Raw genomic sequence first — 25,682 nt, 5'->3', positions numbered from 1 at the left:
AATGGGTGGCCAATCAGGAAAGGGGATTGAGATGAAAATAGAAGACTTCAGTCTGGATTGTTGATGGTACTCAGTATGGACTGTATTTGCTTCTCCTTTTCCTCTTTCCCCATCTTTTAGCTTAATTTACCAGGTATGTCCAATGTTCTTTTTCTATACTTGATTGTATCTTTGCCTTAATGTCTTCTACAGAACCAGGTCCTTTTGGTGTTTTAGGAGGTTTTTTTTTTTTTTTTACTGTCTTTTGAAGGACTCTTGACCTTTTGATCTTGGTGTTGATGGTTTTGTCTTGTCCATTTTGGTTTAATTTTTGTGCATTTTTTTGGCTGTGGTATCATGTACAGATTTCTTCACTGGAAATTTTTCTTCTGTTTTCATCTCTTAAATCATCATCATCTTCATCATCATCCTCATCATCTTTGACAAGTTTTACTTTTTTCTGTGGACCTTGTTACCACCTCCAGGAGCAGATCGCTTTCCAGACATACTTCTGAGTTTTATATCCTCCTCATCTTCGTATTCTGACTCTGCATTTTCCTCTCCAGGTACTAGGTGCTATCCACTAATATGCACATTCCCTGAACCACACTTCAACCTTAAGACAACAGGTAGTGCAATCTCAAAACCCCAGGGGAAACTGTTGGTTGTACAGACACTTTCACAGTTGCCAGAGTTACTTTAATTGCTTCTGCCTACTATGATATGTAATTCGTCTTTTGCCCTGCCCCCAAACTGATGGTTCTTAGTGATAACTGGTGTTCATTTTCATCATTATCACCGTGATAATTTCATAAGCCTTTAGTTCACAACCATAAAAGTATATCTGAGGCCTAAGAGGGCTCATGTCCATGTCCATCAAGTGTTCCATGAGGTGGAGGCATGCACCTGGGTGTGAGAGAATCCAGACAGAGAAAACCACCTATTGCTTCTCAGAACAGACATGAAAGATGGAATCATACCAGACATATCTGTATGTCTTAATGGGCTTTGCCATATGTTTGTAGCTAGTCTTCTTAATGTTGGATAACACATGGGGTTTTTTGTACATATATCAGCACTTAGTATTTTTAATTTCATATCATTCTTTTAAAATTTCTGTCAAAGGAATAAAAAGGTGCATAACTCTGGCTTTAATTTGTAGTGTCCTTTACTTAAAGTAAAATTCAGCCTTTTTAAAAATAAACATATCTGTCATTAGATTCCGTCTTCTGCAAATAACCTGGTCATCTCCTGTGCTTTGGGTCTCAGTCTCTGTTCTTTGAGAACACTGCACGTGAGGTTTGTCACGTGTTATTGCAGATGTTTACAAGACTGTTGCTTGTCTTTTACTTTTGTTTAGGTCCGTTAGCATAATAATTTCTTGAGGTTTTTACTTAGTCAGGAATCCTTTTTTCTTAAATATATGATACACTTCCTGACTGTATAATGACAAGCTACTACCCCACTATGAAGTCAAACACATATCCCTAATTTAATTATTTATGCTTTATATTTAAATATTTATTCCACCTAGAATATGTGTGTCTTAGTTAGGATTTTATTGCTGAAGAGACACCATGACTATAGCAAATCTTATAAAGGAAAACATTTAATTGGGGATAGTTTATAGTTTCAGAGGTTTAGTCCATTATTGTCATGGTGGGCAACATGGTGGCATGCAGGTAGACATGGTGCTGGAGAAGGAGCTCAGAGTTCTACATCTTGATCCATAGGCAGCAGAAGCAGACTGTGACCCACACTGGGTATAGTGTGAGCATACAAGACCTCAAAGCTCACTCTCACAGTGACACACTTCCTCCAACAAGGACACACCTACTCCAACAAGGACACACCTCCTAGTTGTGCCACTTCCTATAGACCAAACACATGGGGGCCATACCCATTCAAACCACCACTATGTGTTTATTATGAAAAGAAAAAGACAGGTTACTGACTTTGTTTCCTCCTACAATAACAGCCAATTATATTGACACCACTCATTTAATGTGAGAGTCTTTTCCCTCTGAGCTGAGATTCCTCACTTGCCATATGTTAGGTCCCATATACACTTCTTTCCTCTACATATTTATTCTGTTCTATTTTTTTGCTTCTTTTTTTATATCTTTGTTGTTTTCTTTTATAGTCACTTGGTCATTGTAACTCAGTTTTAGAGTCTAAACTCTATGGTGATAGGCATGAGACAGCTTGATTTTACCCAAAATTGCCCTCAAAATTCTTCATATTTGTACTTCATATTTTTCTAGAGGGGGCTGTTTAATCATATGATTTTCATTTACTACAACTTTCAAGTTATTTTGACTGAAAGTGCCACTTTGTTTTTAGGACTCTGTAGTGTTTAGGTTTAAAGTTCAGTAAAAATGTAGAGCTCATTCTGTCTAAATTTCACTTAGAGCTACCTGTGATGTGATGGGCTGGCAACAGAGCTTATTAAGTAGTCTGTTCTTAATTGGAATATCTCTTCAATATCTATTTATTCTTGGCTAATGTTGTAAGGACATGGCTTTGACTCCATTGTTGTTCATGTGCCTTTTCTTACTATTGGTAGTCTATTTAGAGACAATGTGTAATTTGTTTTCTTGATACAGTGAACAGTGAGTGCTTAGGTTCACATGACCATTTCAGTTGCTATGAACAGCCCTGTCTTCTAGCCTAGGCAGTGCTACAGCCAGAACTTTGCCAAAGCCCTGAGGACTCTATAGTTTAACAAATACCAATTCACAAATGAAGGTTTGGTTACTCCATGTGGAAGCTTCCTCCCAGGAGGAATCATTTTTCTGAATCATTCTCTTCCAAGGAGGGATATAATGTCCTTTCCCATTTGCATGGTTTGTAGAATAGAGCATGCTTCCACTAACATGGTGTCCTCCAGAAGCCTGAGCTGTCACATCCCTTGGGGTTTTCCTGTCTTGACTGGCCAGTAGAACGCAGAGTAGTAAGGCCAGTTATTATCAGTCTTTCCAGAACTCATTGTGAACAACTTTTCCTAGTGACTTCTTACCTTCAAATGTGAGATCATTATTCCTTCTTGTCTCAAGATTAATAGCAAGAAGGATAATAGGGTTAAATATTGTTGGATTAAGTTATTTTATTTTCTGTGAGGCAGTCACTGTGTTGCCCAGGCTGGTTGAGGACTCATAAACTCAAGGAGTCTGCTTACTTTAACCTCCTAAATGACTGTAAATAATGGCATGTGCCATCATACCCCACTCAGATAACTTAACGTCTGGAATGCAAGGATTTTTCCTAGTTATATTTTTATTGATATGTCATAATTTAATAACAATCATGACCCTATAAAGAAAATTGCTTATTGATCCCCTCTACCTTATTTTAGGTTCCTATTTATCCCCAAAACTCAATTCGAACCCATTCCCTCAAAAAAAAATTCCCTACTCCTTGTTTTTTTTGTGTAATATTTTTAATACAAAACTTATTGTGATTTATTAATGGCTAAATCCCCTGTGTAATGTGTACCTTAGCTGATAGGGTTTAAATAACATAAAAATAATTGCTGACTATGTCTTTCCCACTCCTGTTTTCCCGGGCTTCTCTTCGGGACCACACAAACTGTAGCTCATCAGTCTCTCTCTAATGATTAAACAAATGAAAAGGAGGTAGGAATTGCAACTTGAAGGGCATTCAGTATCAAGAGAGAGACTGCTTTAGAGAGAACCAGTTCTTAGCAAAGAGAAAGTTGGAAATAGAAATGCCTTTTAAATATGGGAAAATGAAAATAGATTATCTTGGCAGGAGAAGCTTTGTAGTGAGAATTTCAGGAGATAAAAGTAGATGTGGATTTGGAGGAGTGTGTGGTGAGCTTTGAATCTTAACATTTGTTGAACTTAGTTCATCGGGAATACTGAATCTATCTTTGAAAACTTGGTTAGGCACATTAGATGGTAATTAACTTTACTTAATCGGATTGGAAGAAAAAGTACTAGTAGAACTTAATGAAATATTATTGAAAGATCTTTTAGCTATAACATATGTTCATTTTTAAATGATACTTAAAATATGAATAAGCTATACTGCAAAGTCTTCGACCTTGGTGTCCAGGTGCTGTTGTATGACTCTTTCCTGGAAAGAGATGAACTGTCTATTCTCTGAAGATGTGCATTGACAACATGCCAGATGAATATAGCTTCCCAAACAAAGCTTGGTGAGACAAAGACTTTTCTTGGTTGATTTACTTGAACCCACCCCAGCATGGGTGATAACTCCCCAGAGCTGTATTCCTGGAACTCCTTGTCCAACCTGCAGTCAGGCAGTTCTATCAGTCTTCACCTTGCCATTATTAACTGCATTTATAACTGTGAGGGGGAGCCTTGTAAATCTTGTAATTTTCTGAGCTTCCTGAACCTTCTAAGTTTCCTTAGCTTCCTTAGCTTTATGGGATTCCTGTTTTCTACTTCCCACCAGAAGTGAATATTTCAATTTGGCGGAAAGGGCTACTAAGCATGTGCTTTGGAATATGGTAAAACATTGCCCTAGTGAGTACATTGATCCTCCTTTTTGGAACTTCTAGATCTTTCTATATAGAATGAACAAATCAGATCAAATGGTTTAACTTAAAGTAATTCAAATGTTTGATTTGTCTTTGCCATTGTGCTGTAAAGATTTTGACTTGAAGCACAAGAAACAGTTATTTTGTTGATCCAGCAACATGTTTCATTGCTATTTTAGCCTGAAGTTTCCATAGGAAAGGTGATAATTCAGTTTCCCTGTGGACCTAAATGATTGTGCCTAGCTACCTACAAGCTTCTGAACTGAGATCTCAATTTTAGAAGAAGCAAGCATTAACCAGTTATTCTATTTGATTTTTACCTTTAATACTCACCTCATCTACTTACCTTTAAAAATAAAGTGTTTGCAAAACAACAGATTTGGATCCATTTCTACTTATTGTTCTACCTTTAACGCTAGAGCAACAGCCCAAATTGAGCTTTCCCTCTGCAAACACAAGAGTCACCAGAAACAAAAGAGATGGCCCTTGCTGTACTTGAACATGGTTTGAATGTAAAGTGTACCCTGAAGGATCATGCATTTGGTATGGGGATCCTCAGCTGGTGAAGCTATTGGGGAGCTGGTGACACCTGTAGGAGATAGAGTTTCTGTGGAGCAAGTACTGCACAGAAGCAAGTCTCCAGGTTTATAGACAGGTTGTTTCCAATCTGTTCTCTCTTCCTTTCCCACTGAGATGTAAAGATTTGAGTCTGCTCCACACTCTAACAGCAGCCATGAAGCCCCTGTCACCATGCCTTCCCTACCATAATGGAGCATACACTCAAATAAGCAAATAAATCCTTTCTCTCAGGCTCACTTCTCATCAGGCCTGTGGTCACAGCCACAGAATAAGTAATATTGTCTTCATTTTGGAGTTGCAAGTGACCAGGCATACCTAATTGTTTATTCTCGTTTCCCATCTGTGGTCTCAGCCAAACATAGGGAGATTTCCTACTTGAGTTCCCCTCTGAGACCACCTAGAAGATTATGGTGGGTCCAACATCAAACACATTTTGTGAATATGAAGTAAGCATTTGTATACATTGTGTCCCTTTTCATAAACAAATCATAAGAACTATTTTTCCTGATTTACAAAAGAGGAAAGAGAGACCTGGAAAAAGTAAGTTAACATAGCTGTTGAATAGTTTCAAGTTCAATTATGGCTTCCAATTCTGCTCCAAACTTTAGTAATTGTATCAGTTCACCTGTGTCTCTTTTTATCGAGCACTGATACATGAGGATGTCCCTTGCTTGAGATGGATGCATCTGTGATACAGTTCTTTCACATCTTCATTCTTAACACTCATACTCTTGATAGGGTAAGATGATTTAACTAGCATACCTGGCTTCTACCTAACTGAAGAAAATGCTGTAGTGCTGCCTTGCTGGTACTTCCTCAGAACTCAGAATGATTTTTCATTCAGAGTCCTTTTATAGCAGAAAGACTTGAAAAGAGTTATCAAAACTAGAGTTAATGTGAGAGAGGTAAAAAAGGAAAGCTAGAATTCACTGAATTGCATCGTTACCACCAACTGAGTCATTGAATCAAATTAAACATTTTTCCTATCTGAACTGACAAAGACATTTTAAAGATAGAACACGTTTGAGAACTAAGATGTTGGCTTTTGGGCACAAGTTTCCAACGATTCATATAAAATGTACTGGATTCAAAATTAGAAAGTATTGCTGTAATTACTAACTTAAATTATGGAATTTTAAGCATTAGGCTTAAAAGAGACAGAATAATAAAGGAAAGGAGACGTCTCAGCATTTTTAACTGGATGAGCTCTTGCCTAAGTTCATTTCTGTTTTTCATAACAGTATGTTATTTGAGAAGTTTTGTGCCATATCAGAGTATGACACATGCTAAAGACTTTTCCTGAGCCTGACTTGTTCTCATTCTGACTTGAATGTTTTCTTCTAGAAAAGATACATTACAAAATAATTTGAGTAGCCAGAAAGGAACACATCTGTAATTTTAACTGGTATATTAGTCACAGTTGATTTAGTGAAGCCTTTCAAGTATTGATCTGTTCTAAATTTGCTATATGAAGTAGCCAGAGAAAAATCACTATATTCAGAGCAGAGTTTACTCCATTTCTGTGAGTTCTTAGGTTTTTTTTTCTTAAAAATTTATAATTTTGTTTGCCAAGTACATATGAAATTTTACTCTAGGAAAATGAATTGAAATCCTTTTTATTTTTAATAATGATTATTGATACAGCTTTACTTTTACTTAAATGTTAAATTCATTTTCTACTATAAAATCTACATTAAACATTTTCTATGTGCTAGAAATTTTAAGTACAGCTGTGTCAAGAAACTTTTATTCAAATGTATTCAAAACAATTAGATGTGAGATGATACTAATAGATGAGACACTTTTCCATATCATTTTAAAACAGTAAGAAGAGAAACAATTAGAGATCCATGTGTAAGGATGGTGAGTGCTAAAGGGAAATAAAGCAAATTAGTACATGAAAACCATGGTGGGGGTGTTGAAAACCATGAGCAGGGCTGTGGGGAGGTGGAGGATGCGTGACCAATGAGACTTTCTGATGGGATGTCCCAAAAGAAGGAGCTAGAAGCAGAAAATCACCAAGAAATGGCCACGGAGTCCATGTCTGGTCTGGAGAGAGGACAGTGGTGGGAAATGAAGCAGAGAGGAAGCAGGGGCTGGTTACCGAGGGGTTTGTGGACTATGACAAAGACCAGGTTTTGTTCTGTGTCAGAATGAGGAATCATATGATCTCACTTGGATTTGAGGACCATTTATCTTATTGTATGAAGATAAAGACTTTAAAAAGTGCTTTCCATAAAGCAATAGAAAAGCTAGTTTATTTTTAATTGACAAGTTATCATATGTCTGTGGTGGTATTGTGTTCCCTAAAATATTGTGCATGCTAATAAACTTATCTGGAGTCACAGAACAGAACAGCCACAATATTAAACATAGAGGATAGGCAGTGGTACACACGCCTTTAATCCTAGCATTCCAGAGGCAGAGATCTACCTGGATCTCTGTGTGTTCAAGGATACAGCCAAGCATGGTGACTCATGCCTTTCATCCCAGAAAGTGAGCCTTTAATTCCAGGGAGTAATGGCAGAAAGCAGAAAAGTGTATAAGGCATGAAGACCAGAAATTAGAAGCTTTTGGCTGGTTAAGCATTCAGGCTTTCGAGAAGGAATTCATCTGAGATTCATTTGGATAAGGACTCAGAGGCTTCCAGTCTTAGGAAACAGGATCAGTTGAGGAACTGGCAAGGTGAGGTAGCTGTGGCTTGTTCTGCTTCTCTGATCTTCCAGCATTCACTCCAATAACTGGCCTCAGGTTTGATTTTTATTAATAAGTACCTTTAAGATTCATGCTACATATGTCCTTATGGGGCCCAGTGTGGTACTTTAATATATGTGTACATTATAGAATGATCAATTCAGAATAATATATCTCAATTTTTAGACATTTTCCTAATACCCTGCTATAAAAATCTTTCACAGACATAATCATGTTATCAATACATACAGAATAACATGCTTTATTATATAAAATAGTTAGACATTTTTGCCAGCAAGAATCGAGTTTTGCTTTGTGTGGGAGATACCCAGTGCTACTGAGAAAGGCATGTTAGAGATGGTTCTTCAGAAGCATTTTTCTGTGAAAGAAGGGGCAAAGAATTGGGCTGGTAGTTAGCAAATGAAGTAGGATAGGTTTTACTGCATTGTTTTGTAGGTTTAAGATGGGTGCATTATGCTTTCATGCCCATGGAGACAATCTATTAAGAGAGAAACAGGTCATATAGAAGCAACCAGAGGTGTCACACACAACCTGGTATTGAGGAAACAGAATGGACCTCTGTTAGCAGCTAGGTACCATGAGGCAAAGGAAAGCCCATGAGCACAGGTGGAAGAGACTTGGGACCTGTGGCGGGAAGTTCTGTACTGAATGATTTGTTTTCCAAAATCATTAGCTGAACTTGAAGAAGGGCTACAGATATTGAAGACTTGTTGAGAAGAGAGAGGCATTATACAGTCCCTTCACACTTGAGCTAAGTGGAAATTGGAAAACTGAGCAGCACCAGACCCTTTTGTGAGTTTCTTGAGCTCACTGTGAGACTAGGTCATCAGTCTTTTTTTTCTCTTTAGCCTTTAGATCAGTGGTTCTCAACCTTCCTAATGCTGTGACCCTTTAATTCAGATCCTCATGTTATGGTGACCCCCAACCATAAAATTATTTCATTGCTACTTCATAACTGTAAATTTGCTACTGCTATGAATCATCATGTAAATACCTGATATGTAGGATATCTGATGTGTGACCCTCAAAGGGGTCACAACCACGGGTTGAAAACTGCTGCTTTAGATGCTTTAAATATTTGAATGAATAAATAAAAAGAATCAAGAAGCGAATCAGCACTGTTTGTGCTGCCTGTGCCTGAGGTGTTTTTCAGTTTACTACTTACATGGTTTTAATTGGAGTGTTTTACCAAGCACTGCTCTCATTCTTGCAGTTCTTGTGATTGATAATTAAAATCCGCAGTGCTCTGAGTGCCATTTTTTTTGTTTGATGATATGAGGTAAAACTGAAACCTAGTTTTGAATATGTATATATGTGCATATGTTTTACATATATATAATTTTCATGTAAATGAAAGAATTAAATATATATATATTTAATTATATATATATTTATATATATATAAATTATATATATATATAAATATATATAAATTATATAATATAATTTATTTAGAAATATATATATATATATTTCTAAAATTCTGAGCTATGCTTAACCTCTCACGAATCTGTTTATATTTACTCAGCCTATTCTTGGCCTGCCATCTCTTCCTAGTCACAGGAGGGATGAAACTGAATAAAACATGGCTCCTACCTCTGAATGCCTTGTAGCCATCTGGGTGTTGGGCATTTTTAGAAGAGACATGTATACTGCTCCTTAGAATCCATAGAAGATATACTCAGTATACTTAGGAAACTAGGTTCCTATATAACATCACATAGAATTTTCTATCACTGAAAATGCAGAATGTTTTGAAATTTATAAAATAAGAAATGAAACATGGTAAATTCAGCATACAACATACAAAATCTTCCTGACAGAGCGTTTGTTTCTCATAGGGTCTGCTTTGTCGTTGCTATAATTGAGTACTTTGTAGAATGATAATGAAAAATAATTATTATATTATTAAAATTGCTTGACTTTTTTGCAAGATCAGTTGGGCTATGGGGTGGCTAACATAAACCTGGCAATACTTTGTTCAGCCTTCTGAGGCCCAGGGGACTCAGTACTCTTGGACTGCAAAACACAATACTGAACAGCAGGTGGCACCACATGTACGTTCTTTTGAAAGCCAGTACCTCAGCCCTAAGACACTTTGCAGTGGTTCTCTGCAAAGATTGCAGGTGCATCCCAGGATTCTATTTTCCCTTTAGATTGCTATTTGCCATGCCTTGTTTGCCAAACAAGATACAGAAAATGAATAGGCTGTTTGCTAATGCATTTCTTAGCAGTCAAATTGTCAGAATAAACTCTATTGCTTAAGAAACAAACACAATTAGTTAATGGTTTGTCTATATAGATAGTTGCTAGGGGGAAGTTTAACTGGACAAATGTTATTTAAAAAAATCTAATAGATCAAGGTTCTATTTTTTTCATAATAATCCCTCCCCCAAGGAAGTAATCTGCCAGGTTGCTAAGGTACCAGTGTAAACACAACATTGCACATATTGACTCAATAAATTGTGAGTTGATTTTGCTATGATTTTAACTATTTGAATAAAATGACTCAGTGTCCAACAACTTCTTTATGTAGTTTCCTTTATATAGCATATACAAGAGAATATTTAAACTGTACAAACTGTGGGGGGGGATATGCACCTGTTTGTGTATGTGCTTGTATGCATATTTGTGTGTGTGTGTGTGTGTGTTATTGTATATTGTATGTTTGTGTGCATGTGTATGTGTTCTTGTCATTGACCATCGGGTATTGAGATCACATCACTCCACATTTGAAATGTCATGTAATGGTATACTGGGGAAAACCCTAGGAACACAGTAGCTCTTATAAGACAGTCGATGTATAGAGCAATTTCTCATCTGAGGCTCTTTGTCCCTACATGTGAACATCCTTTCATCTCTTCTGTTTTCATATGTGCTGTCATAACAAACACCTGCTATTGAAGGACTTAGAAACAGTTTGGTTTCATTTCACTCCCTTGGTGCTATCCATTCTTATATGGACAGATGAGAATTGAGATCTTGAGTGAATAACTGTAGCAATTATGAGCATTTGATTGATGTAATGACGTATCAGCAATCATTGCACGTGTGAGTGCATGTGTGCACGTGTGTGAGTGTGTGTGTATATATGTGATTGGTATTTGAATGGAGTTACTTGAACACAAGTTCAGAAAGTAAACATAAAGGCAGGTGAAGGCATTTTATTGTTATTTATAAGCACCTTGGTGATAAGTTTATATTTTTCTTTGTAAGACTAGATTTGGAAGGAAAAAAAACAAAATCAGGATTCAGTTGAAAATTTAAAAATAATTGTTTCTCTCTCTCTCTCTCTCTCTCTCTCTCTCTCTCTCTCGTTTGGTTTTTCAAAACAGGGTTTCTCTGTGTAGCTTTGGCGCCATTCCTGGATCTCGCTCTGTAGACCAGGCTGGCCTCGAATTCACAGAGATCCTCCTGCCTTTGCCTCCCAAGTGCTGGGATTAAAGGCAGGCACCACCAACACCCGGCCCAGTTTTTGTCTCTTTAATCTAGTAAATGAGTTTCTTGAGTTATTTTCTATTACCATGTAGTGCTCCAAGTAAATATTTCTTAGATAAATATTTAATTGAATAGCAAAACCCTTACTATTACATGTTTCCAGGAATCAGAGAAAGTCATTTTCAGGCTTTGTTTTCAACTGCTCCATGCCCAGCATTTGCTTATATTGTGTTGAGGGATAGCAAAAACAAGTAACAACCCTTTGCTTCTGTCCCTTCATTAACCTTTCCATGGTGGCTGGAGAGATGGTTCAGCAGTTAAGAGCACATGTTCTCTTGCAGAGGACCTGGGTTCTGTTCCCAGCACACACGGTGTCCTACAACCATCTATAACTCCAATGTCAGGGAATCCTGGGACATTTTGGCTTCTGGGGACATCAAACACATGTGCAATGCACATATGTACATTATTGGTGGAAGTATTAAGGCAACTCCACGTAGTTAAATGGGAGGTTTATTTCGTGGGGTAACTTACAAGTAAAGGGATAGGTTACAGGGTCCGGGAGAGGTGAAGTGCAGTCCAGTGGTGTTCTCTGGAGAACTCTGCTCAGTCTACTTCCAGAGTCCAGAATCCAGGAACCAAGAGAGTGGGCACATCGGGATCTCAGGTCCTAAGCACTCCTGTCTTGGCCCCACCTTGTAGGTATGACAGTTACCGGAAGCCTCAATGGGGGTAGTACTTCCAGGACAAAGCTGGAACAGCTACCCATACCATACATGTAGGCAAAACACTCATATACATAATAAAAAGAAATAAATCTTTAAAAAAAAAGAGGCACAAATTGTTCTGTTTGCTTTCTTAATTGCTGATAGAATGATTTTTTTGAAGTGTTATAAACACAATTTTCATTTCTATATAGACAGTTACAATAAAGCCACTGGAGAATACAGGGGGGAATCTGGGTAGGATTTTTCTACAGATCTGCTGCTGCTGCTGCTTTTGCTTCTTTGTCTTCATCCATATGTAGAAACCAATTCCACATGGATAAAATACCTAAATGTAATCTAAAACTTCTGTAAAGCTACTAGAAAAGTAAAAAATCAAGAGTGGAAACTCCGTGATGTCTGGGCTTAGTTTCTTGGATAGAACTCCGAAGGCACAGACAATCACAGCAGAAACACATGAGTGAGCTTGCATCAGTCTTAGAAGTCCTGCCCAGGAAAAGGATCTGATTAAATAACAAAGAGACTACTAATATAATACATATATATAAAATACATATATAATAATAATTTCTTTTGACACCAGGAAGCATGCCTTCATGTTTGCATCTAGGCGCTAGTAGAATGATATATACTATGCATTTATTTAATGAATGTTCTTTCAATGTGTGGAATAGGAAACTATGTTTAAGCTGCCATGATGTCACATTTCTGTTACCTCAGCATTGAGGAGGCTGATGCAAGAGGATTATTAGTTCAAGGCTAGCCTGGGGTAGTGGGACTCTACCTTCAAAACCCAACAAGTATGTATAAAATGTGTGACTATATATGTGTAATTATTTAAAAGTGAGCACAACTAGTTATTTCATGAGGTTTACCAAAAGTGAGTTTTAAAATTTCATTTAGGTAATCTCTTAAAATAGTGAATATTTACTAAATGACACCAACCCCTCAAATTCTTTACCTCAAATGCTTGTTCTACAATTGTGGATTGGCCTGTTCATATGAATATAGCAAATAATTACCTTGTCATATTTGGAGGCATCCACTCAGACACATGACTAGGACAAAATAAATTGGAGACAAAATCAGAGGAAACTGGTTTGGGGCCATGAGGAAAATTAAAATATTGTTAGCAAATAATACAGATAGTTTTACTCGATGTCTCAAGACCTGAAATGAAGGTCATGTGAAGAATTTTCAGCAGTGTTTAGAGGGCACTGGAGTTAGGGAGTATATTGAAAAGTACACTTTTTCACTTTGGAAGACCTTTTTAAAGGCTCTGATATTTATTTCCATATTGTCCATAGTAGCTTATTCAGGAAGAATTTCTAAAAGTTTTGGTGGACTTCACTGCATAAGCTGCTCAGCGGGTAGATATTCAGCATCTGTTAAACTCCTGCCTCTGAAGCAGCACACGTTACATTATTTAGATATGGTATCTCGTCTAAAAACATAACAGTGTAAACAAGACAGACAAACGAGACTAGAACAACCAGATGTAATTAATCCCAACTGTCTAAACTTTAATGAGGCCTCAGCAAAGTCCCTTGCTCACAGCCCCTGAGTAATGAATTAGAAGATGAAGAGTCAACATGGTCAGTTTGAAGGGCATTATAGACATATTATGCTAAACATATTTAAGAAAATAAATATCACTCTCAGTTAAGCCTCTCAATTAATTTTTTTACTATTACTACTACTACTGCTACTACCATTGTTTCTTAGATTTGTTTTTTGAGACAGAATCTTATCCAGTGGGCTGGCTTGAACTCACTATGCAGACAAGGCTGGTCTCAAATTCATAGCAATCGACTTCAGTGAGTCTACCAAGTGCCAGGATTATAGCCGTGCTCATTTTCAGTTAAATTTTCACTATCGTTTTCATCACTGGAATTTGTAGAGTATAGTAGTTATTGGGAATTTGTGCTGAAGTCTTGGGTGACAACACTGGTGTCCTATATGGCAATTCTCAAGAGAGCCTATAGCTTCAGCATGAGCAAAACTCCAGTTTAAAAAAAAATATACATTCCCATACATTCATATTTCTTTGTAAATTTTTTCACAATGCATAACATTTCTTTAAAAATTTTGTGTAGCAAGGTAGGGAGTATCCCTCATTAAAGATCTGATCTGCAATGCTAAAACCTCCTGAAACAGCAATGTTTCTGAATAAAAGATACCAAAGGTGTATAGCTCAGGGCTCATCTAGCAGGTGTAAGAGACAAAATTTGATCCTCAGCTCCACAAATAAAATAAACATATCAATTTTTGTATTAGAGTCATGTGTTATGCAGTGCTTTTGGTTGATGATTGGCTGCAAATACAGTGATTTTTCCACAGATTATAGTGGAGCTGAAAAGTCCCTTGTAACCTGCTAGCATTGTAGTCATGTTAATCTCCAAAGCACAGTACATGACTCCCCTGTAGGTGATGAAGCTGTTATAAACAAACCCTCTCTCAAGGTCATGTGAAAGTACAGAAAGTACAACTGTGGATATGGACAATAATAATTTTTATGATGATCATAAATAACCGTTAGTGTCTTATGGATTTTATAAACTATACTTCCTATGATTGTTTGAAAAAGTACTTCAATTAATTAAAAGAACATTTCCTATAAACAGTATGATGTGGGTTGTTTTTTTTTTGTAACAGCCTCAAGCACATTATGTTAACTGTTTCTCTCTCTGTCTTTCTCTTTGTCTCATTCTCTTTACCCTTCCTTCCTTCCTTCCTTCTTTCCTTCCTTCTTCCTTCCCTCCCTCCCTCCCTCCCTCCCTCCCTCCCTCCCTCCCTCCCTCCCTCCCTCCCTCTGTCCACACCCTTTCCTCCCCGGTCTTCTTTTAGATAGTTTCTTGCTGCAGAGTCCACTGTGGCCTTGAACTGCCAATCATCCTGCCTTTGCCTCCAGAGTGCTGGGATTAAAAGGGTCCACTGCCTCCATACCTGAAGAGTTTAAATTATTGTTAGTAGTACTGCATTGCTCTGGATTAAACTCAGAGCACTGAACACATTAGGCAAGCACTCTGCCATCTCTAGCTCTTTTCTACATCTACTGATTGCATTTTATTGTCTTGTTCTTCACGACACTAGGAACAATAGATTATTATCTACACACACACACACACACACACACACACATAGTTATAGATATGTAATATGTGTACATTTATTATACTTATTTATGTGTATATATTATATATACATGTATATCACATGTACATATATTGCATAGCCTACTACATAGTAGGCTATACTATCTAGGTATGTTATGTATTCTGTATGTTTTCACAGTGGTGACTATTCATTTCTCAGAAAGTATCCTCTCAATCCCCATGTTATAAGTGACACATGATTTACATGATTTTTTTGTAATAAATCTCCCAGGAAGCCCAATGTAGCATGGCACTCATATAATGCAGGGTGGCCTTAAGTTCAAAATACATCTGCTTTGGCCTCATGAATGCTGAGCTGACAGGCATGAGCCATCCTGTTCAACCTACATATACTTTGGATATAATAATGATTCTTTATTTGGATTCAAATTTTTAAGATTTATTTCCTTTCCTTATTCTACTTATGGTTGAAAGTAGCATTGATATTTATTTAAGATGTAAAACATGATGTTTTGATGCACATACACATCATAAAGTGTTTACCACTATAAAGCTAAAAAACACATAAGGTATTCCATATATAGTGAGCAATTTAGTCTTCACAAGAATTTAAAGATGAGGACATTGATGATTAAGTTTACATGGCTGAGGGAACTGAATTTGTAATCCAGAGCACATGAATCCATGAGCCATATCTTAGCTGTTACATCCCACTCTTCATCGGTGTTTACATCGCTTTTCATACCAAAAGCTAAGTAAGTAAATAAATAAAAATAAACTGAACTACGGTTTAGCAGCTGTAGCAGAATTGTGGTAAAAAGGCAAAATGGACAGTTTTCATTTTCTATATTTTGATTTCCAGTGCACCAGTCAGAATAATCACGCCTCAAAGATGTCTGCATGTTGATTCCAGGAACTTGGCAATGTGTTTTGTTATAGGGCAAACAAAGTTCTGCAGATATAATTGTTAATGATTTTGAGATGGAAAGACTATCCTGTGGACCAAATGTAATCTGACAAGAAGGGAAAGAGTCAGAATCCAAGAAGGAAATGTGATGACAGGAGCAAAAGTCATAGCAATTTGCCTGCTGGCCTTGAGATGGAAAGGGGTCGGCCAGCAGGAAATAGAGGAAGCCTTTGGAAGCCGGATAAGGTGAGGTCTGTGGCCTTCTAGAGTGTATCAGGAAAAGCACAGCTCTGTGGGACTGCAATTCTGTTCTTGAGAGATCTACTTCAGACTTCTGAATTGCAGAACTTTGAGGTAATAAGTTTGTGTTTTTTGTAGGTTCTGTATTTGTGGTAATTTATTAGAGCAGTAATAGAAAACTGATATAGCAGTTCATTCCAATGGAATAATGCTTTTTTAATCTATATAATTAAAACATAAAATAAAAAATATTAATACATATAATGAATTAATATAAATATAATAAGATATATTTTATTTTTAATTACAATATAATTACATCATTTCCCCGTCTGTATCTTCCCTCCAACACCTCGCATGCCTCTTCACGCACTCCCTTCAAACTCTTGGCTTCTTTTTCTTTAATTATTATTGTTACACACAGAGAGATAAATGTATGAAAAACAACCTTCTGAGTTCATTTATTGCTACTTGTATGTATGTGAATGATTGTTTTAATGAAATTAGCTCATTCTCATGTGATTATGGTAATAGTATTAAAAACAACCTTTTCTGAGTCCTTTATGTAGGTATCTTTTATGATGAAAATCAGTCTGTATGTGTGTGTGTGTGTGTGTGTGTGTGTGTGTGTGTGTGTGTGTGTGTATGTGTGTGCGCATGCATGCGCGCACCTGTGTGTCTCTCTGTCTGTCTGTCTTTCTCTTTCACTATTGCTAGTGCTTTTTTCCAGTTAATTGCTTCATAGTTTATTTAGCAAAAAATGATAGTCTGCCTCATTGTAAGAAGGTTTTGAGAAAGTCATTGGAAAATTGCTAGGAACTTATGTAAGCATAGACTCTTTAATGAGATAATTCTCTTCCTTGTCTAGAAGAAAAAAGGGCTATTATTTCATAAAGGATTATTTATATGCATCTTATCCATAATAGGGAAATCAAATACTTTGAAGTTTCAAAATTCAGATATTTGGTAAACATATACTTTATCCAAGATAAAATTTGTTTTACCGGTAGTTTCACTTAGCATGTTCCTAGAATCGATATGTTAGTAGGTGCTGCATAACTGTACTAACTTAGACTATTTAAAGAGGTAGTTGTCTTTTAATTAAAGGAGTTCAGGGTAGCATACCACTGGAAAGTGCACATGCACAGGTAGGGGAATTTCACATCTACTTTCACTTCAGACTCTAGGGTTCAATATTGGATTAGTACTGCCATAAATCAGTATATACAAAAGGGAAGACATTTTAAAAGTAAATTAGAGGAAACTTTAATGTGACCTCTCTAGACACTATTTCAAGGTGTTGCTATCTTGTTTAGGACCATGCTTCAGAATAGTCAAATGAATAAAGCATATGTTCCCTTCTCCTTAACCTTTCATTTTCAACACAATAAAGGCCATGGATACGAGTCATGAACCTAGTTCAGTGAGCGTTTGCTGCACATCAGTTCTGAGTGCTCTGTAGGCCTTCTACATGGCTTTTTTATTTTTTTGTCCATTGCATTTTGTCCATTTGTCTCTTGTCTAACCATTATTTTGGTTTCTTAATAAGAAGTCAATTAAATCAGAACTTGAAGCCTTTAAAGTAGTGTTGCTGGGTTTTCTTATACTTAACTACCTAGAAATTTTATTTAACATACTCTATAATAACATGACATAATTAAGAAAGATTTTCCACATTTCTTGCCTAGATGATTGCTAATTGATCACTGACATGACAGACTTTTATGAACCATAAATTATACCACACAATTTCTTTTTCTCACATGAAGCCAGTCACTTGGGCTATTTTTAACTGTTACCATTATCAGCAGCTGCTCTGTGGTGCTGTTTTCATTGGCTCATTCATTGTTTGGGATAGGAAAGTCAGAAAACAGTGTCTAATAATTTCTAACAAAGTTAGAAAAACGGGCAGAACTTCATTCTTCACTGTTGTTTGCTACATAAACCAGTGGACTGTCTTCATTTTAACAGTTCAGAAATTTTTTTAGAAGCTTGTACTTTTAAGTTCTTATTCAACTCAGCAAAGAGGTCAGCAAAACAGTTTAAAATATTCACAGTTGTTGGAACGTCTCCAAATGGGCAACAATGTTAAAATACTTTGATGAATTTATAAATGACATTATTATCAGGTATAAGAAATGAATCTAGAATTCATTGTATCTGTTTGATGAATAACACTCCAGAGTGTGTCTGAAACTCATTGTTCATTTGGATACACTGAAGAATGGTGCATTTGTCCTAAATAGCTTCTCCTTCCAATAACCCAAGTAAGCGACTGAGGAGAACTGACACTTTTATGTTGCTGGACTTTGAAATAATAAACAGGTATGGGTTCATGAATGACAAACACTACTCTGTCTAGGAGACAGAACTTCTACTTTTTTGTGTATTCAGATGAAGAATGAATTTCAGGCTTCTTTCATGCTTTACATTGGAAGCAGGGCCATGGGAATGATGCTCTTTTTTTTTTTTTTTTTTCCTTTTATTTTATTTTACAATACCATTCAGTTCTACATATCAGCCACGGATTCCCTTGTTCTCCCCCCTCCTGCCCCCTCCCCTTCCCCCCAGCCCACCCCCCATTCCTACCTCCTCCAGGGCAAAGCCTCCCCCGAGGACTGAGATCGACCTGGTAGACTCAGTCCAGGGAGGTCCAGTTTCCTCCTCCCAGACTGAGCCAAGCATCCCTGCATAAGTCCCAGGTTTCAAACAGCCAACTCATGCAATGAGCACAGGACCCGGTACCACTGCCTAGATGCCTCCCTAACAGATCAAGCCAATCAACTGTCTCACCTATTCAGAGGGCCTGATCCAGTTGGGGGCCCCTCAGCCTTTGGTTCATAGTTCATGTGTTTCCATTCATTTGGCTATTTGTCCCTGTGCTTTATCCAACCTTGGTTTCAACAATTCTCGCTCATATAAACCCTCCTCTTTCTCGCTAATTAGACTCCTGGAGCTCCACCCAGGGCCTAGCCGTGGATCTCTGCATCCAGATTCCTCAGTCCTTGATGGGGTTTCTGGCACGACTATTAGGGTGTTTGGCCATCCCATCACCAGAGTAGGTCAGTCCCGGCTGTCTCTCGACCATTGCCAGCAGTCTTTTGTCGGGGTAGCTTTGTGGATTTCTGTGGGCCTCTCTAGCACTTTGTTTCTTCCTTTTCTCATGTGGTCTTCATTTTCCATGGTCTCCTATTCCTTGTTCTCCCTCTCTGTTTCTTGATCCAGCTGGGATCTCCCGCTCCCACAGGCTCTCTTTCCCTCGACCCTCGCCCTTTATTACTCCCACTCATGTCCAGGTTGTTCATGTAGCTCTCAGCCATTTCTCCTTCATTGGGCGATCGAAGACACGATGCTCTTGTACATACATAAGGAAGTTTTGAACTGATATTTCAAAATAAAGGCTTGAAAGATAATGTGCCATTTGTATCATGCAGTATCGCATACAAAACTTGCATTCCCCCCATGAAGCCATGCAACAGTCTCATTTGGTATCTGTTTAATGACTCAGAGGTACACTCAGTACCTCTGCCATTAGCAACTTGTCTGAATTTAATATCCCTTTGCTGCAGTACTGTCTTACTGTGGAAGCCCCCTTCTTAGGTAGGGATATTCTTTTGAACTCATTGATTCTACAGTATTTAGCACTCATCCTGGCTAGTTTTTTGCTGGCCTGACATTGACTAGAGTTATTTGGTAAAAGGAATCTTAAATGGCCCTACCAGATTGGCCTGGTGAATGACTGGGGGTATTTTCTGATGTGGGAGGTACCAGCCCACTGTGGGCTGTTGCCTTCCCTGGGCGTGTGTCCTAGGGTTTATAAGAAAGCAGGTTGTATAAGAAAGCCATGGGGAACAAGCCAGTGATCAGTGCCCCTCAGAGCCTCTACTTTGGTTTCGCATCCAGATTTCTCCCTTGAGTTCCTACCTTGATTCCCTCAATAGACTGTGACCTGGGGTATATAAGTCAAATAAATACTTTCCTACCAGAGTTGCTTTTGCTTATTGGATTTTATCACAGCAATAGAAACCTAAGACAGCAGCACCACAACATGTAGTTGGTGTAGTAAGTCATTCATGTGTTCACTTACCTTATCTAAATGTTTGAACTTCACTGGCTAAAATATGGATCTAATTTTTAATAAGCTAAAATTTTGATAAAAAGAGGAGAGGAAAAATATAAACAAAAATCTGCTGATAGTGCATAGACATTTCAGAGTATGAAAATTTGCCAAGATGATGAAAAGGTGCTTAATTTGTGTCATAAATTATACAATGAGAATGGCAAAAAAGTATGAAGTGGCATTTAAGAAATTTCAGAAAGATGAGGACTTACAGATGAGAAAACTTAAAAATGTTTTAGATGAATTTCCTCACATTGTAGGTGTTCATTTTTGAGATTTATCCATATTTCTACAATGTACTTCCCAAATGAGAACAGCGAGAATTGGAATCCTGTGAACTGGGGAAGAGAAAATGGGTTGGGGAGAGCTTAGAGCATGGGAGGGCTCAAGGAAGAGGCTGGTGCCTCATCAAGTCAGCTAATAATATGAGGAATTTGACTGGAAATACTGAGCAGAAGGGCTGTGTGATTGACATGTGTGAACAAAGGGAACCATAAGGAAGTGGGGATACACAAGCTGTGGTCAGTGACAATAAGCCTACTTCTTTTTAAACACCCATTTGCAAAAAGGCTCCTATAGATTTTTTTGCTTTATTTTTTTCTTTACTGTGCATAGAACCTAGGTCGTTACTCATAGTAGGCAAGTTACTACTGAGCTCTAGCCCTTCTTCTTCTTCTTCTTCTTCTTCTTCTTCTTCTTCTTCTTCTTCTTCTTCTTCTTCTTCTTCTTCTTCTTCTCCTCCTCCTCCTCCTCCTCCTCCTCCTCCTCCTCCTCCTCCTCCTCCTCCTCCTCCTCCTCCTCCTCTTCCTCCTCCTCTTCCTCCTTCTTCTTCAATAGAGTCTCACTGAGTTTCCGGCCTCTCCTTGAACTTGCTATCCTCCTGCCTCAACATGGCTAGTAGCTGAGATTGTAGGCCTGTGTCACCAGGCCAACAAGAAATGATTTTATATTATTCTAGGGAAATGTATTAGAAAGTCTCTTGAGATGCCTTAGCATTTTTATTGTATTTTGTGATTACATTTGAAGATGCTGATTATCTTATTTCTTATAAAACTTGGAGGGAAGCCTTCCAAGGACTTCACTGCTCTCCGGGCCCTTCGTAATTAAATCTGCCTCTTGAGCAATAATTTTAGTATCTATTATCAGTGCTCAGGCCCCTGGAAGCTCTACAGCCTCCCAGCTTTGCTATCACTTGTGGTTTGCAGACTCTCCAGCAGTGCTGTCTAGTGCTCCTGAAAATAGTTCCTAAATGCTTTGCTAATTTATACTGACTGGAATGGGCCCATCTTTTCCTAGCAATTGAATTTGGCAAATTAATCATTTAACCTTTTCTGCTCCATGCACAGGCCTCACTGTGGGGTCCTTAGTGTCCCACCAAGTGTCACTTCATCTTTACAGAAAAAAGTCAGGTCTAGAATTATGAATGTGTAATAGAAGAATTGCACTCTGTCTTTGTAGATAAACCAAAGCAAATAAGACTATTTCTTTCTAAATGTATTTAGTGAATCCATAGGAGAAGTCAAAAGGGAATTCTATGCTTCTCTGCTGTTTATTCCCAGGCATGATCTAAGCTCCTTGGCTTCTTTCTGTTGTCACTGAAAGTTTGTATGGGTCTAAACACTCATGCTTCCCCTCAGCCTCATACTTGCTCTCACAACTGATTACAAGACATTCGGTCTAAACACTTAGGCTCCACCTTCGTTGTGAGTGACAGTTCTCCATTCATTGTACCTGGGAATTTCTAAATCACAGGGATCTTCTTTTAATCAAGCCATGTCACTAAGCCGAAACTTGCTGAAGGAGAATCCCAAAGGTGCATAACTACACCTCCATGCAAAATACCAAGCTGTCTCTCTTTCACCTGCCTCCTGGGGATGCTTTAGCATATCCTTGAAATGAGCTGTGGAAGATAATGTTCTCTTCATTCCTCTCACACACCCATGAGGGATACCAGACTGTGAGGGCAGCTTCTTTCTCTTGATCACTCCCCCCCCCCCTCAATGAACACTAAAAGCAGGAAATCTTTGTTTGTCCCCTGTATTTTTTCACAGCACAACAAAAATATTTCTCTTTGCCTGAAGGGTCAATTTGACCTGGACCTGGACCTGACAAGAATCCTTAACTTTAGAGGCTAACAGAGCTAGCTGTTAAAAGCCAATTGTCTCCTCAAGCTACAGGAGGTTAGAAATATTCCTCTTTAAAACCCTAATCATCTAGCCCTGACTTCCTGGTTTCCTAATGCAATGCAGCACATTCTGGTGTCAAGCCAGTTCTTGGGCCATCCAGAAAGGGCCCTCTGCTCCTTCTCCTGCTGCCTGTTGAAAGGCAAAGAGGGTAAATGCGTCAGACACTGCCGGTCATTTTCATGACAAACTATGTATCAATAAAAATGATGTGTAGAAATTCAGGGATACTGGGTATGCTTCATTATGTTTTAGCAGTTGATTTCAAATAACTGAGAACAGCCAGAATCTGTCGAAAGAAACACAAAGTGAATGAATTACATGGCAATAAAAAAGTTAAAATATGTACATCAACATTGTCCCTTTTAATCCTTTAACTAGTATTGTTGTGGTTGTTCTTTCCAAGTATTGAGCTTTTAGTTTAAACTTAGAAAACTTGGAAAATTTATGAATTGCTTTGTATCCCATTATGAAATACGCAGTTTCAGTTATTTTCTCCATTTATAATAGAAATGTCAAGGCTATAGTTTTCGCAGTCAACAGTTTTATCATGTATGAAAACAGCTGCAAATTGTCATTCCTAAAATGCAAGCCATATTTTAGAATGTTTCTTTCAGGCCACTGAAGAAAATTACCTTCTTTGTGAAGTAAGAGGAAATGTATGGTCACCACCATATTATATCAGATGTGATCATGTTGAGATAGAAACCAAGGCTTTCACTGTGGATATAGCTCAAAGGGCAGAGTGCTAGCCTAATATTCCAGCAGCCCTGGATTGGTTCCTCAGCTGGGGTTTGGCTTAAACTGGAATGGTAGAGTTACATAAACCTGTAATCTAACCATTTCAGAGGTAGAAGAGAACGATCAACCTCAGCCAGCTCTAAGCCATCTTGTTTCGAACACAGAAGACACCTAGGGTATCTGAACCTCAATTTCTCATATGATACAGCAATTTTTCCTTCTTTCTAGCAATTTACCACACAAAGCACTTAAATTTGTAACATAAGAAGAAATTATGTGTGGCATACCTATAAAATAAAAAAAAAAAAACTTGTGTTTTCTAGTATTCATAACTAGTTTATCAAATGTGGGATTTTTAAAGGAAATGTTACATTTATCCCACAATTCTCAAAATACTTTAAAATATACTATTTTTATTAATACTTCAAGAATTTCATACATGCATAGAATGTATTTTGATCATAATCACCCTTCACTCCTTCTACTACTTGTCCCAGATCCATGTCCCACAACTTCCTCTCCTTCTTCCTCCTCTTCTTCCTTCCTTCCTTCCTTCCTTCTTTTCCTTCTCTTCCTTCTCCTTGTCCTTCCTTCTTCCTCCTCTTCCTTCTCCTCTTTCTCCTTTTTTTTTTTAATAACCTACTGAATCCATGGGGCTGAGGAGTCATGTACTGGAGCATGGTCAATCTCTCAAGGACCACACCCCTAAAGAAAACTGACACTCCGTCCCCAAGGAGCCATCACCTGTCAATAGCTTCTTAGTTAGAGGCATGATCTCATGAGCCTCTTCATCTTCCATCCAAAGTGTTAACTGGCTTGATCTTGTGCAGGTTACTATAGCTTTTGTGAGTTCTTGTCACGTACAAATATTCTTAGATTACATAAGAATAGATTTAGGAATTTGAAAGTGCTCTGTAAAAATTCTTCAAATTTCCACATGCTTTGAAATGCACAATTAATATCACAGGAATGATCCAAATATTTTCCACCCTACTAAAACTTTTCCACTTCTAAGGGGAGAAGATTTTAATTTGCTTGCAGATATTCAAAAGAATAAATAATATTCGTTAAAAGCAATTCTAGAAGCAGACATTTCAAAATACTTAAAATAATAGTAACAGCAGTCTTTTTGAGGAGCATTAATTTTGTAAAAATTGAGTCCCCTGGATGCCTTAGTCTTTACAAGTTTGTTTGGTACTTTGACAGTCATACTTCTAAGGACAAGGTAAAGGATGCTATGCTTTTAGAAAATTTCATTTCCTTGCTTGCCAAGATAATTGCTTCTCTAATCACCTCTGTTTTAGCTTTTGGCATACTTGTCATTGATCTTTGGAGGGATGTGGGATCTTGCAGTTTTGCAGAATAGCATGGCCTATTGTGCCAACTTTCCACATCTATGGCAAATTACTGGAGAAAATAGGCTTAAAGGAAGAAAATTGTATTTAGGTCCACAGTCTCACAGGTTTTAGACTGTATTTGAACAACTCTGTTACTTTGGACTCAGGCAAATGCAAGCATCATGACATGATGAAGAGTCAATGGTGAGACAAAGTTAGACATCGTTTGGTGCCTAGGAAGTAAGAAGAGATAAAAGAAGGTGCCAGGAGTCCAACACTCTTTTCAAGGATACTTCCCCCCAGGAACCTTTCTTCCAGTAGGTCCCACCTCTTAAGCCTTCTGCCTCCCAGCAATACCACAGGCTGGCAGCCAAGCCTTATGTATGCGGATCTTTACAGAATATTTAAAACCCATACCATGACACACACACTATTGTTGTTTCCTCATAGCCCTTAAAAAATAGGTTCTTTAGTAGTAAAAATATGTCAGCAAAGTAAAATTTCACTAATTGTGAGAAAAAGCCTAAATCTTAAAAATTGGATAATTATTTTAAATCCTTTTTTGTCACAGTACCTTTTATATTTGAAATTATAATGGCATTATTCTGATGAAAGTGACATCTAATTTAATTAGTTTAATATAACTTTTTAGTTTATAATTATAAAAGTTATAGCACAATGTCTTGTCTATAAATTGTCAAAATCTATTAATGACATAAATGAAAAAGTTTCAGTTTAGTTTTTAGAAATTACCAATTGATTAAAAATATCATTACATCCTTTCTGTTTGTCCCTCTCCTCCCTCCAACTCCTCCCACATGCCCTCCCTTCATCTCCTCCCATGTTCCCCGTACTCTCTCTCTAATTCATAATCTCTTTCTTTGATTATCATGGTTACACACACACATATATAAATAAAACTTATTGAGTCTGTTTAGTGCTTCTTGTATATGTATGATTTCGAGGCTGATCATTTGCTATTGGATAACCAGTTAGGAGCCTCATCTCTGGGGAAGATTGATTCTCCCTTTCATTAGTCGTCAATTGCCTATAGTTCTTTGTCTAGGGGTGGTGACC

The 25,682-nt window shown here is 37.6% G+C and overlaps 1 protein-coding gene and 1 pseudogene across 3 annotated transcripts in view; one reads left to right on the top strand and one right to left on the bottom strand.

The window, feature by feature from the left end:
* The window catches only part of Rnls (renalase, FAD dependent amine oxidase), a 256,513-nt gene that overhangs the window by 16,746 nt on the left and 214,085 nt on the right, over nt 1–25,682 (top strand). The window lies entirely within an intron of this gene.
* LOC143271215 (nucleophosmin pseudogene) lies at nt 335–3,370 on the bottom strand (annotated as a pseudogene). The gene has a single exon (XR_013048445.1). The product of XR_013048445.1 is annotated as a nucleophosmin pseudogene (transcript).

This window comes from Peromyscus maniculatus, chromosome 1 (genome assembly GCF_049852395.1).
Source record: "Peromyscus maniculatus bairdii isolate BWxNUB_F1_BW_parent chromosome 1, HU_Pman_BW_mat_3.1, whole genome shotgun sequence".
Classification (NCBI taxonomy): Eukaryota; Metazoa; Chordata; class Mammalia; order Rodentia; family Cricetidae; genus Peromyscus; species Peromyscus maniculatus.
The sequence above is the reverse complement of the archived record's forward strand: the minus strand, read 5'-3'. Positions and strand labels throughout refer to the sequence as shown.